At 43.5% G+C, this 14,338-nt stretch overlaps 1 protein-coding gene across 9 annotated transcripts in view; it reads right to left on the bottom strand.

The window, feature by feature from the left end:
* Positions 1-5,656, bottom strand: part of MBNL2 (muscleblind like splicing regulator 2) — a 106,159-nt gene extending 100,503 nt beyond the window's left edge. For 8 of the 9 annotated variants that reach the window (XM_041715192.2, XM_041715155.2, XM_041715228.2 and 5 more), the window contains exon 1: positions 5,503-5,639. The gene's annotated coding sequence lies outside the window, so the exon portion shown is untranslated. Of the gene's footprint in view, positions 1-5,502 lie in introns of all 9 variants that reach the window. The other variant, XM_072926843.1, reaches the window with a different exon arrangement.
* Between the last annotated feature and the right edge of the window lie 8,682 nt (positions 5,657-14,338).

Raw genomic sequence — 14,338 nt, 5'->3', positions numbered from 1 at the left:
TCACACCTGGACCAACCTTCAAAGCTGATCATATTTTTAACCTAACACTTGACAAAGAAGTTGAGCATTATGGATATAGCAACACTACTGCAGTTATGGAAAGAGCATTGCCTCATTCAAGGAAGTGAAAGCATGGCCAGCTTCCCAGAAGCCAGAGAAAGCCTAAGCAGAATAAGGACTGAGAAACTCCAAAATCTCACAGATCTCATCAACACCACCAGGGCAAGGACCTGAGGGCTCAGGGACCCGTACATCAGCAATGACCAAAACCACAGTCAACTCCTGACAAACACTGCTCCAGTAGCATACCCAAAAAACTCTTTGATGTTATCTATCAGTATCTCACCACAGGCAAAGGACAGAAAATCTCAAATGAAGAAATGGCCAATAAATGCTGAAATAACTAATGCATCAAAACCTATGCTAAGGCTTTCCATGCTTAAGACCTATGACATCCACACAGACAAACGGCACAGCAGGGAAATACTCCCCTTCATGAAAACCTTGTGTACAGTTGGAAAGCCCTTTTAGGAAACAAAATCATGCCTCGCCCATATCCACCAACAGACGGTTTACACAGCTCAAGCCAACCACATTTAGGCATCATCTAATCTTAAAACAGGGTGTCTCTTTTTCCTCTGAGACCTGTGAATTCAACCATGCTACTTCCAGTCTGAAATCATTAACAAAATACTTGGAAGTCTTCTTCCTCCTTGAAAATGTAACAGTCCTACCACTGCTGAGGAAATGAGTTCATTGTGGATATACTGTCCTGAGCAACCACTGGTTAGTGCCAAATCTCCCATTCCTAGAAAAGATAAGCAACAAAACCAATTATTGGCTCACTTCAGTAAGCCTAATGGTACAGACCAGGGACATCAAACTAGAGCAAGGACATGGATCTTCCCATACTTCAAACTACCTCTTTTCACAGGAGGTATGGCATGATATAAACTCAACCTCACAGACCTCCTTTTTGATACCATGAGGCATGAAATATTTGTCTCTCACTAGGGGGGATACCTCAAAAGGGCCCACAAAAATCTAGTTTGCATCCCTCCTGGATAAACTAGAAGCAATGGAGAAAAGGCAGCAATAGAAAGGTGCTTCCACATCACCTCTTCCTTCCCCTGTAGAGACCTACAAAGCTCAATTACCCATACACTACTTTTTAACATCAGTGTCAAACCACCAGGTGAACTAGCCAGCAACAGTCTCAAATTCTGCCAATGTGAAAACACAACAGACCTATTTAACATTCAGCACAAACAACTGCAGCACCACCCAAGCAAGGAGGAATAGCTGAAGTTAAACCTAAACCTGGAATTCAGTGGAGATCAGAGGAAAGCCCTGTCAAGGGTTTGCAGCCGCAGACAGACCCTAGGCTTGTTGCTTTAAGATACATGATCCCAGCTGGTCATAGGTCAGAAGTATTTCTGGACTTTACACTGACATTATACTTTCATACTGAAATGCTACTCAATAACAGCATGGCTGTCTCAGCTCTATCTAGGCAAAGAGTCATCTGCGTCTCCATGGGCCGCCCATGAAGCATTCCCATCTAGGAAATCCGATTACTCCAGAACGCGCTATGCCTTTCCCTAGGAACACAGCATGATACCATCATCCTCCCATCTTCCAGGCTGCATCCTCACAGTGCTCAAACACCTACCCACTATCTTACAGCTCCCTGAGGCTCCAACACTGGGCAGCAGCAGGGCTACCTTGGGCTCTGCAGAGGAACAGCCCCTGACAGTCATCACTGCCACCAGTGACCCAACGTGAGCACAACATGGGGGCATGCAGCTGCAAGGCAAGATAAACTGCTGAGTTCTTCAGCACTTTCAGATTTTTGAAGAGGTCTACTCTTTCTTCATACCTGTAGTTGATTGAGCCATATATTTTTATTCCAAAGCTAGTTGAGTGTTTTGATACTGTGTTTCTCTAAGCCTAAAGCCAATCAATTGTGTCAAATGCAGTTACCACAAATAATCCAACCACAATGATCAAGACAGCAAAATGCACAGGGAAAGAAAGTATCAGCAGTAGAAAAGAAAGAGATTGTTTTTGTTTTTGAAGGTTTATTCATGAGAAATGAGTGACTTGAAACTGAAAAGCATTTTTTATTAACACTCTGCCTTGACTTTCATTTCAATGACATTTTAATGAACACTTTCTAAGTAGCTCTACTTGCAAATGAACGTGGGAGAATATTGAAGAAAGGTAATGGGAGGGGAAAAGAATAATCCATCAGTCATTTTATTTCTTAGGTGCCTCTGAGAAAATAAATAATAATTCATCAGGGGAAAAGTGATCCAGCAAAGATTCGACTGTTAAAAGACATCTGGAAAGGAATAATAAGTAGAATGGAAGTGTCTGAATTATGATAGAGGGCTATGAAGAAAGATACAGTGTGATCTGGAAGCCAATTAAGTGACTTTGTAATTCTTCAAAGATGAAGGCAATGTGTTCACATCTGTCCTGAGTACTTCAGCCACAGAGAGCTAACAATAAACTGTCAGAAAAAAAAATTTATAGAAGAGCAGTAAATGTGATTGTAGGACTGGCTGGAGCCATGAGAAGTGAGATTTCTGCCCTGGTAACTGACAGCATGAAAATACCTTCTTTGATAACAAGTTTAATGTGATTCATAGTTCTTTATTTCTATTTTTATTGCCAGATTCAACAAAATTCAGAAATGTTCAAGTAGAACTATAGTAAGATCTGTGAGGGCCTATTAAAAGGGGAGTGGGGAGTGAAGGCAATATAAACAAGAAAACTGTTCATTCACCTAGCATGGCATGACTTTGGGTGAGAACATGCCAAATCTAAATAAATTAGGCTATATAATTCTACTTGGCAGCATAAGGAGTGAAATAATCATATAGTGTAGCTGAGATTCCAAGAGCTACCCAGAGGATGCAAAAAATCTAACACCATCAAGCAGCAATGGGAATACCAATTTAATACATGTTTTCTTTCTCCCTGCCATAAATCAGGACAAAAAGTTAACAGAACTTTCTCCAGTGTCTTGTAACCAAGCTTTTAACCCAAGGAAAAGCAAAACCAAGAAGGTTCCCCAGACAGCAGTCACATGCCACTGGTGGCAGGATTCCTGTACTACTTTTGCTATGGTCGGTATTACCACAGTTGACGAATCCCTAGGTTAGGAGAAAAAGCATTTAGTACTGCACAGTATAATTCTAGAGACTGCAACCAGAAGAGAAACTGCAGAGCATCTGGAGTATAAGAGATGAAAATTTCACCCACCAAGTGTTAGCAGCAAGTAGACTTTATTTTTAATCTTCTTATGACAACTGTTATTCTGTAAAAGCCAAATTTAAGAAAATGATGCTCACATGAAGATTTCAGCATCACAATCCCAAACATACCAATTCCAAAGATTAGAGATCTTGGCAGGGTTGCTGTTGACTAAACCCAAGCCTTTCTTCAGAGAGAGGGCCATAAATAATAGACGAGTTAAGTTTCAGAGGAGAAGATATGTTGAAGTGACCCCCATTATATCGTCCACCCACCTACACAGTGCAGATAGGTACCACTCCTGCGGTGATGGCAGGGATGCCACAACAAAACAGCCCATCTCTTCAGCTGCAGGAAAACAGGCACCAGCCTGCAGCTTACCTTGCACGGACGGACAGACGGACCCCCACACTGTACAAATCATCAGGGTGGCCCACTGCTATTCTAGTTTTCACTGACATGCAGATAAGCCATTGCATATGCCTGCAACTATGGCAAGTGCTGAAGACTGGCGTGCCCCAACTGGGAGCTCCAGCCTGTGGCAGAAGTTCTGTTGCTCGGATCTCCAATGAGCCACACTGGAGCTGGCACCCCACCACCACCTTATCACTGGAGAGAGAAACCACAGGGCTGTTTCTACCCAGGGGCTCATGCATCCTCTAAAAGCATGAGGTTGACACCGCACAAAAGAGCCTTGTCCACAGTGGGAAAAACTACATCCCTTCCAGCAGCAGTATCAACTGTACTCAACAAATGCAAATAGTATCAGTGCCAAATACAAGCTACAAATTGACATAATTGATGCCGGAACAAGTATTTTTTTAACTTTAAATACACTCAGAAACTGTATGAAAGGCGCTTTCCTCTAGTCCTTGAGAGTAACTTTAGAGCATTTCCCAGAAGAGTTGAAATATGTATTTGGCCCTAAAGCTTACCACAGGTACCTTTTTCATTCGCACATTGTGGTACGTGCACACACGAAGGGAAAATAGAGGACAGATGGCTAAATCGATGCATATTTACCAAGGTACGAATACCACGTTAAAATCATAAGCACTAGGCCAAGTCACATGTCTAAAATTAATTACACTTCCGCTACTACCTACAAGTCCACACTGCTTTAAAAATCTACAAGTCTGAACAAGATACGTCAGTGTGACACGATCACTTAAGTATATTAATCCCACATGGATATCCTCTGCAGCTGAATTAAAGGCACACAAGTTATTCCTTGCTACTGCTCAAATACATATTCAGGCACATTACTGCTGTCTGTTTCCCTCCCAGCAGAAATGTAAATATGCCCAGAAAACAAAACAGAAAACAAAACATCTGGAAACAGAAGCCTATAGGCAATGTTCTCATAGTTCAAAAATATACGTGTGCATATTCTGTGCATATGCAGACAAATACACATGTACTACAAGGAATAAATATATAGGGTGTCCCAACAAAACCAGAAGTAAGAAAAACATTTAATTTCTGACAGTTTTTCCCCCTCTGTCACACTCACCTTCACGGGTGACAGTCCTGTGTCGTGTCCCCCCCGCGAACCTACCCAGCGCTATTCCCCTCTGACTGCAGCGAGCCCCCGGCGCAGGGATGAAGCGGGCGAGCATGGAGCGGGGAGGGAGGATCTGGAGGAAGCCGCCGGGGCGGCCACGGCCCCACGGGGCCCTTTCCCTTTCCCTTCCAGAAGTAACACAAAGTTATGACTCCCGCTCGCCGCTCTCCCCGCTCGCACGCCGTGCCAAATGCTGAGTTAACAAAACCATAAATCACCGCTGAACCAGACGCGGCGGCCCGGCAGCAGCGCCCGCCGCCTCTCGCCCCGTCCCACGCCGCGGCGGCTTCCCCAGGGAAGCGGAGGGGAGGCGAGCGGCGGGGGCAGCGGCACCGAACCGCCGCGGGGCTCGGGGCGCCTTCCCGCGCCCTTGGCGGCGGCAGCGGGGGCACGGCGGGTCCAGGTGCGGCGGGACGGGCAGCGGCGGCAGCTCCCCGCGCAGGGAGGCGCCGCGGGCCGCCGCGGCCGCCAGGCTCTCCCGGGGCCGGCGGCACCGCTGCCGCGACTCCTCCCCGGGGCGCCGGGCAATCCGAAGTCCCGCCGCGTCCCCGCGCGGCCCGGCCCCGCGGCGAGAGGACACGGGCTGTCCCCGCGCCGTGGCCCCGCAGCCGCCCGGAGCGGGGGCGGGCTGGCGGCGGCGCGGGAAGAAGTGGCGGCGGCGCGGGCGGCTGCCTTACCTCGGAGCGGAGCGCGGAGCGGGGTACACCCGCTTCTCCCAGCCGGGCGGAGGCGGCTCCGCGCAGCGGCGGCTTGTCACCTCTCCCGCCGCGACCGCGACGGCGGCGGCTCCTCGCGTAGGGGCGGTCCGGCCCCTCCCTGCCGGGGCCGAGCGCCGCTCGCACCGCCCCGGGGCCGGGCCCGCCCGCCGCAGCCCGCGCCGTCCTGCCGCCGCCGGGGCCGGGGAAGGGGCAGCGGCGGCGGCAGCAGCGCGGGGGCCGGGGCTCTGGCGGGGTGCGGGCCGGCCCGCGGTGCTTTGCCTGGAGCCCGGAACGGCCCGGAGCGTTTCCTCCGCAAAACAACGGGGGGAAGCGGCGGGCGGGCTGTGCTGCAGAGCCGCCAAAATCCTGGGTTTGCGTCGTGTTGTTCGGCTTCCTTTTGACTGCTGGAGCTATGGCGTGTCACCCGTTACCGTGGACGATTTTCTGCAGGAAACAAACGCCTGGCTTGGCTCCCAAGGCTTATTCTTCCCGCATTTTGACCCGAATTCGTGAGCAGTTTCTGTTCCTGTGAAGTGTTGTTCACAGGCAAAATGGGCTCTCTTCCCCCCGCCCGCAGCAGCCAGCGCAGGCCCCCAGTACCCCTCTGCCCCCGTTCTCCCAGAGCCCGCTGTCCCTGGAATGAGGGCTGGCACCTTCCCCTAACAAACATGGAATATTCCCCATCCAAAAAGACGGGCGGCTGCAGTGATTCCCGGTTTGCCTCCAGCCCATCAAACTGCGCTTGTGCTCCTGTGCCAGGTGAAGCTAAAGGTGCGGTGCAGCGGAGCTGTCGGAGCGCTGCCCGCTCCGGCCGGGCATCCCCAGCGACCCCTGGCCCCCACGATCCCAGCGAACCCCTACTCTGCCTGCTGGCAGCGGGCTGCAGCTCGTCTGGCAAACCCCACAATTCATTTCCAGGCAGCTCAGGTCCCTGAACAGGGTCTCCAGAAAGCAAGGCAACATCCAGGGGTGAGGCCACAGCTGCCCCATTGTCGATGGGTCTTAACCACTGCAGCATCCCAATGTAAGGGTGGTGGAGCAGGAAATAAATCAGAAAGCAGCCGCACTTCAATTTCAACTAAATTCCTTTAGACTGTCCCTGAGGTCTTTCACAAGGATCAGTAACTGAACTGCTACTGAAAAATGTGTTACATTTTGAGAAGAAAAGTAACCCTTTCAACTTAGCCACATCCTTTTGGTGTTAGGAGGCTGAAAAAAAGAGACAAAAAGAAAAACCTTTTTTTTTTTTTTTTTTTTTTTTTAATTTAACTAATGAGCAGAGTGACAAATTATTATTTTAAGGCTAATTGGAAACCAGTTCTAACCAGTCTGTTCAAGGCGACCCCATGGTTAAATGTGTTTGAATATACCCAATGAAAAAAATTATGGCAATATTGTTCTACTTTGACAGGGAAATAGAATAAATGGAGTAAACACAAAGCCAAGCTGGAGCCTAGCTGAGGATGCCACCAGGTAGAGTAAGCACCCTCCCCCAGTTTGTAGGAGGATACAATGGCTTTGAAAAGGGCGGAAAAATAAAATATAAAACTCTGCTGCTGCTCCAGCATAATCCAGTGCTGATTTTGGTAGCCCCTAGGTGACCAGAAGCAGCAACAGCAACATCTCTATTCCTTACCTCCTTTTGTATGATTTTGATTTTGGTGAATGGCAATTTTGTGAAAGAAAATAAATGAGATTGTAGCTTGTTTTTTCCCTGGCACATTGTTTTTAATCTTCATTAAATGAGAGAAAGCAGAACTAAAGAAGTTGTTAAATATGCAAAAAGCCTCAACAGGAAGTTCCATCAATGAGAGCACAGCTGATACCATAAAATGCAGGATCTCCTGAGGCCTTCTATTAAGCATCTATGCCCAGAAGCAGAATTAAATATATTTCAGGCCAAATCAAACACGAGTTTTTACCCAGCTTTTAAAAACCATCCATGAGGTGTGTATTCTCTTCAGGCAACTTCATGTGCCAATTGACTGGCTTTGAGCAAGTCCCTTTTTCTGCAAATTAACCTGATTAAATTTTGTCTTCCTCTTTTGATTGTGGAGGATGACTGATATTATCCTATTTCTGACAATCTTTTACATATGCATCTAAAGCTATAATGAGTTTTATTTGCCCTTCAGACATTACTTTTTGATTTGAATTGCCACATTTTCTCAAATTCGTATCATTCTTGTTGCTCTCCTCCAGTCATTTCAATGAAACATCCACAATAGGACACTGTAGACTAGCCAAACCTCAGAAGTAATGAAGGAAGTAGAATAATTAATGGTGACTTACATATAGAATTTTTGCCAATGAATCCCTCAATGTGATTTGTTTTTGTTGCGATGGCAATTTCATGCTGACTCACTGAGTAGTGGCTCAGTGCCAAGAGCACCCTTTCTTCACCAACTCTTCCCTGTATGAATTTCATGCCTTCCTAAGTGCCTAGCCAGCACTTGTCCCCATCTTGTTCATTTTGCATACCAAATTTAGAATATTTTTTAGTAGCAATAGTTTATCAATGTACATTCTGAAGTGGGTTATTGATCCTGCAGTATGGATCATTAATTTTTCATTTTTCTGTAAAAGATTATTTCTCAATCAGCTTAATGAGGCTTAGTCAATGTTATCCTACTTGGAAAGGTGCAGCCTAGAAAACTGATGAGAAGACAATACAAAGTTAAATACCATTAACTCTTTAATATTTGCAGGGATTTTTGGTCTTATTTGTATTATTCATTTTTACTACAAATGTACCACAAGGACTAAAGGGGGGTTTACCATTTAAACAAGATGTTTGAATAGAACTGTACGTATTTTATAAATTTCTAAATTTATATTCGGAAATTATGCTGAATTTTGCTGAAAATTGTCAGTTTATCTGTCAAATCTTTTAACAGAACATAAGATCCGTGTTTCTAGGCTCCATTCTCACCTTCCCTGCTGCACCAGCGGTACCTCAGGGGCTTGTCCTGAAGCTGCCCACCAGCCATGGAATCCAGGAGAGTCCTACGAGCTAGCCCACAGGAGGGGCCAGCACACGTCCACTTTCCACCAGCAGCCATCCCCCGCCCAGTGGTGCCCTCATGTGTCTCCACACGTGAATTTCAAACACTGGGATTTCAGGAATTCGTTCGATTTATGTGTCACTAGAAACCTGGCATATGCAATCTCTGTGCCGTGCGGCACCTTTGTCTCTAGCCTAAAATCGGTTTGGGAATTTCCTACAAGGGAAGGGTGTATGGAGTGAAATAACTTGAGCCCATACCAGTATAATCTGTGTTCTTATTTGCTTTTATATAAAAACGGCTACCAGGAAAATCCAGTAGTCTGTTTCAGACCATGGCAAAATCCTAAATTCAGGTATGAATTCTCATTTCCCTTTTATTTTCAAGGTTACTAGTAAAAAGAAACTTTACAAATTACCCTATTTTTCTATCTATATATTCATGTACTGCAGGAAGGGAAAGTTGGCATGGTTTCACTGACATTATGCCTGTCTCCACAAGTTAAGATTAATTTGCTGTTTCAAAGGCCATCAAGCCAGTTCAAGCCTATGTCATTTTTTTAAAGCATAGAAAAATTCAGCTGAGTATCAAGTTTTCCTGTGTGTGGGCACAAATATACATACATACAGAGGCCATTAGAGCTCATAGCTAGGGCCATAACTCATTATTTTCCCTATTTTTTTTTAATAGTAAGGAGAAAACATGAACTCATGCAAGTTAATTATACAAATATTTTATTATTAAATGCTGGAGAAGAAGATTACCATAAACAATTCACCCAAAGTTTGTGCAATGCCATCATCCAAGGAAACAAAATATGCAAGCTGCTGCTTCTGCACAAGTTTTGCAATGTCTTTTTTTCATGTATGCAACGTTAAATTTGTTCCTACGACAATTGCAGCATCTGCCCCATCTGTTCAGGACGCTCTTGGGAAATAACACTTCAGATACATTCACGATACATTTATTAGGAAGTTTTGCAGTCTTTCATTATTTCAGGACTCAAGGCCATATTGAAGCAATAGATTACAGATATACCACGTGCCATGCACTATTACATTTTCTCAAGGCACAGCCACAAAGAGCCAGCCCAATGACATTTTTGTCATCTTCAGCAATCCCAGCAGAATTTGTCTTATTTCACAGGAGACAGAGCTTTGCACGCTATGCTCAAAGAAATGGAGGAGCTGAAGTTGACCAAAGGCCTGGTAGGGGCTGGCTTCTTCTTTAATCTGTGCTGGTGCCATACTGCCAGATGATCCTAAGAGAAAACCATTGCCCTGTTCTTCAAAGGAAGACAGAGTACCCCTGACTTGGGAGCAAATTATTTCCCATTTATAGGTTCATTAAATTCTTTGCCACTTCATTCACTGTGTGAGAAAGCTGTAGAAGACAAGTATCTGAAAAGAAAGATTCTCCATGTAATTACAGAAAATGAGTGCTTCCCACCAATATTCCACCTAATTTCTAGTGTGTCAGAGTAACCCTCTACTCACAAAGTACAATTGGGCTATTGTGCAGCAGAAAGTCTTTCCATACTGTGACAGCCAACCAGCTGAAGCCCAGACATACAAGATTTTAATACATTCATTGTCTTAATGAAGAGCTGTAAATGAAATGAACATGCTCAGGGCAATACAGTGCTCATGTCCTCCTGCAGACTGCAGAGACACATCTCCATACTACCTACACATGACTCTTCCCCAACCCTGACTCTTCTAACTTGACCCTGTGGTCAAGTGACACTTTGTGTTACAGGAACATGGCTAAACTTCCTTCTACGCCCCTTCAAGGTGGCCACATTTGGTCTGCCTAGTGTGCACAGTTATTCCCTGGCCTTAGAACATGGTGGTGTGAGTTTGCATGTTCAGTATTGTCTGAAGGTGTGTCATGCAATGATACCATGTGGTAGGTAGTCATTAAACTACAGACCAAAGCAGACTGCCAGTGCTGAGCCTGGATTCTTGCCCTGTGCAGTTTACTTCTATATACATAACATCGTGGAGCTTTCTGATCCCAAGTTTCCTACTCTATACATACAGCTAATGTTGCCAGATGCCGTGTGTAATTCATTGTATTTGGACTTTTTAATTTGACTTTTTTTGTTGGATTGTGGCTCTCAATGAGATGATTCAGACTCACTGGCAAAAGCAGTACATGCTCTGCAGTATTTACTACCATCTGCAAACTTTGCCATAATATTTTATGTTGTCTAGATCATTGATTAAAATATTAAGCACAAAAACAAGTTTCTGGGGGAAAAAATCATTACAATAGCTTCTTTTGTTTATGTCTTTTCATTAACAATAACATCTGGAGATCAAACAGCGAGTCAGTTTTTAATCTGTGTAATGTTAATTTTGTATAATGGAAGTTCTTTTAAATCAAAGTGTTATTGCTGTATTGACTGGGAAGCTTTGAAGGAATCAATGGCTGTTATGTGAACATAGTTGTCTGTAGCCCTTGGAATCACAGTTTTCAAAAGAAAAGAGGAAACAAAGACACAAACTTCCTAGGAGAAGAACTATAGTAACTCCTTTCTTGGCTGCTGTGTTGACAGATTTTAATTGTATTTTGACCTCTAATTTTTGCTAATAAGATCCAAAATTAGCAATCTCTTTGCTATGGTTAAGAATAACACTTCATTATTCAACAAGTCCTTTCAAAGTTTTCAAAACTGATGCAACTTTGACAATATTCTTCTAGGATTACACATGACCTAGGAAAATGTGTTATTAGCAGCTGAAGACAGGTTCTCTAAGTTTGATTTCAGCAGCACTTGGTGTTCTAGCTTTCCTGCAGGTGAATTTTTTCTCCCTCTCTCTCACATGGATACATAATCTGTTTGTTCCAAATACCAGAAATCTGTTGTACTGTTTACCTATCGTATTTCATGTGTACTTGAGGTAAGATCCTTCCTTGCTTTTCCTCCTAATATTTACGTAAAGTGCCCTTTTAGTGCATTTGATCCTGCTACTACTCCAGCAAGTAACATTTTCTTTTCTTGCTACTTTTAATCCCTGTCATTAATTACTTTGTTTCCCCACCTGAGTCTTTACAAATTGATTTTCTATATTTTCATTTCCTCATTTAATTTTTTAACCAGGGTGGCTTTCTGCCCAGTAAAAGCTTTACATGCTAATGAAATCTTGTCAATCTACATATCCAAGTGGCTATGTTTGAACGACTGGCAGTTTCTCGTAGTGCTTTCTACTTCAAAGCCCCGTTCTCTTGTCCTTTATGCTGACAATTAGTCTAAGCTCTGGGTAATTAGCTCTTTTAGAGTTTCACAGATGAATATTGGTTGCTACTATTGCCTGTCTAGGCAAATGGAGTGTAATCAGATTCTAATGAGAAATACATAAACAACAGTGTAATTTTTAGAGTGACAATTAACTATACTTAGTCAAGAGAAGGTCTTATAATGACTCATTCCCTTTGGGAGGAAGGATACTGCATTAAGTAGATTTAAAAAGAAAATAATCCTTCTCCTTGAAATTCATAACTTTGGGGGTTTTTTGGTGGTTTTGTTGTTGTTTTGTTTTGCTTTGTTTTTTTGTTTCTCCCATGCAAACTATCGAGCAAACATTCCCTGGTTAGAATTAACCAATTGTATTTATTTTCCATCTAGATGCTTTATATTTAGATCATAAGCTTTAACACAAAACATATTGTCATTTGCTAAGATCCAAATGTTTTGACAACTCATAAATAGGAGAACATATTTCAGGTGTTCTTTGCCCTATAGCTTTTTAAGGCCGATAGAGACAACAGCAATAATCCAACCAAGTGTGCATTAAAATAGGACTTACACCCAGGCCACATTCAGCTAAATTCAGGGCATCAAGAAATCAGACACAGTCCTATGGACATGATGTTATATAAAGTGGCAGAAGTTAGTGCTGCAAGTTCTCTGCTGAAGAAGTTGTATTTTTAAATTAATATTATTTTTTTCATATATAACACTTCATTGTGTATCTATTTCACCACATGCCTTTTTAAAATATCATTTTTGTACCTAAATGTAACCAAACCATTTAACTCTTTAAAATAACTGCTCACATATTTTTAAATATTGTTAGTCCTTACCAGAGAAGTTTTCTTAGACCCATTGGAAACATTGCTAAAGTTCATACTTTACGGTTTTACCTACATGTATTTAATAATTTACAGGCTGGGAGTTGCAACACTGAATTCTGTTTCAACAAAGCACTTAACTTTAAGGATTTGTTTAAGTTTATTGCTGTTTCTCAGACCACTTAAGTGTGTCAGGAAGTTCCAGTGGAGCCTTGGTATGTTTAAATGGTTTGCTGAATAGAGATTAATTTAAGAACACATTTGTTTTCTGGGGTTTTTTTTTGTAGGTTTGGAGGGGTTTTTTTCTGGAATAGAGATTTATTCTTCAAATTAGTATACGTTTTTCAGCATTTCTCCTATTAAATGTTTAAGAATTATAGCTGTTCAAGAATTTTGATTTTAAAATTATCCATGAAAAATATGCTAATATTTTTATAGTTTATAATTTGAACTAGAGAATGAATCCAGATATCCAGTGCCTTATAAACTGTAGCAATTTCTTAAAATTTGCAAATGACTCTTATAGGGATATGCTCGATGCATACATAACAGATCCCTAGAGCTACTGGTACAACATCACAGGAGTTATGTCAGAATTTTTTACCTATACAGTACTTCTGCAAATGAATAAAGTTTAAATAAAATATTTCCTTCTACATGCAATGCATTGACAAGCATAGGTGTCCTCCTATCTACCTGAGCCTCAGTTATGGAGTGAAAAGACAGGTGAAAGTTTCTGGAAGCAAGAAGGTACAAAACCAACATAATCGTAGAATCATAGAACCATTTAGGTTTCAAAGAGACCTTTAAAATCCTTAAGTCCACCTGTTAAGCCAACACATCTGCGTCCACCAATAAACCTTCTCGTCACATCTACAGTTTTTTAAATACCAGCAGGGATAAATACCAGCGACTCAACCATTCCTATAAGCAGCCTGTTACAATGCTTAACAACTCTTTCCATTAAGAGATTTTTAATATCCAATCTAAACCTCCCCTGGCACACCTTGAGGCCGCACATTTCATCTTGTCCTGTTTCTGATTTCCTGGGAGAGCGATCCCAACCTGGCTACTCCCTCCTTTCAGGTGATTGCAGAGTGTGATAAGGTTTCCCCTGAACCTCCTTTTCTCCAGCTAAAGAACCCCAGGTCCCTCAGCTGCTCCTCACAGGACTTGTGCTCCACAGCCTTTGCCAGCTTCATTGCCCTTGTCTGGACACGCTCCAGCTCCCCAGTGTCTGTTTGTAGTGAGGGGCCCAGAACTGAGCGCAGAATTGGAGGTGTGGCCTCACCAGTGCCAAGTACGGAGAGATTATCACTGCGCCTGCCCAAGCCATGAGCAGCAGGTTTTTTTCCAGGAGAATACTGTGGGAAGCAGTGCCAAAGGCTTTACTAGAGTACAGGCAAACAACATCCACAGCCTTTCTCTTATCCTCTAGATGGATCACCTTGTCATAGCATGAGATTAGGTTGGTCAAGGATGACCTACCCTTCATGAACCAATTCTGGCTGGGCCTGATCCCTTGGCTGCCCCACATGTGCTGCATGCAGCCCATGGTACTCAGGATGGTCTGCTCTATGACCTTCCCCAATATCCAGGTCATGCTAGCAGGTCTGTAGTTCCCTGGCTCTCCTTTCAACCTTTCTTACAGCTGAGTGTCACACTGTGCAGCCTGTAGTCAACTGGAACCTCTCCAGTTAGCCAGGACTGACGATACAGGATGGGAAGTGGTT

The sequence above is a fragment of the Taeniopygia guttata genome, chromosome 1, assembly GCF_048771995.1.
Source record: "Taeniopygia guttata chromosome 1, bTaeGut7.mat, whole genome shotgun sequence".
In the NCBI taxonomy this organism is placed as follows: domain Eukaryota; kingdom Metazoa; phylum Chordata; class Aves; order Passeriformes; family Estrildidae; genus Taeniopygia; species Taeniopygia guttata.
Note: the sequence above shows the minus strand (reverse complement) of the source record. Positions and strands in the feature narration are given on the sequence as shown.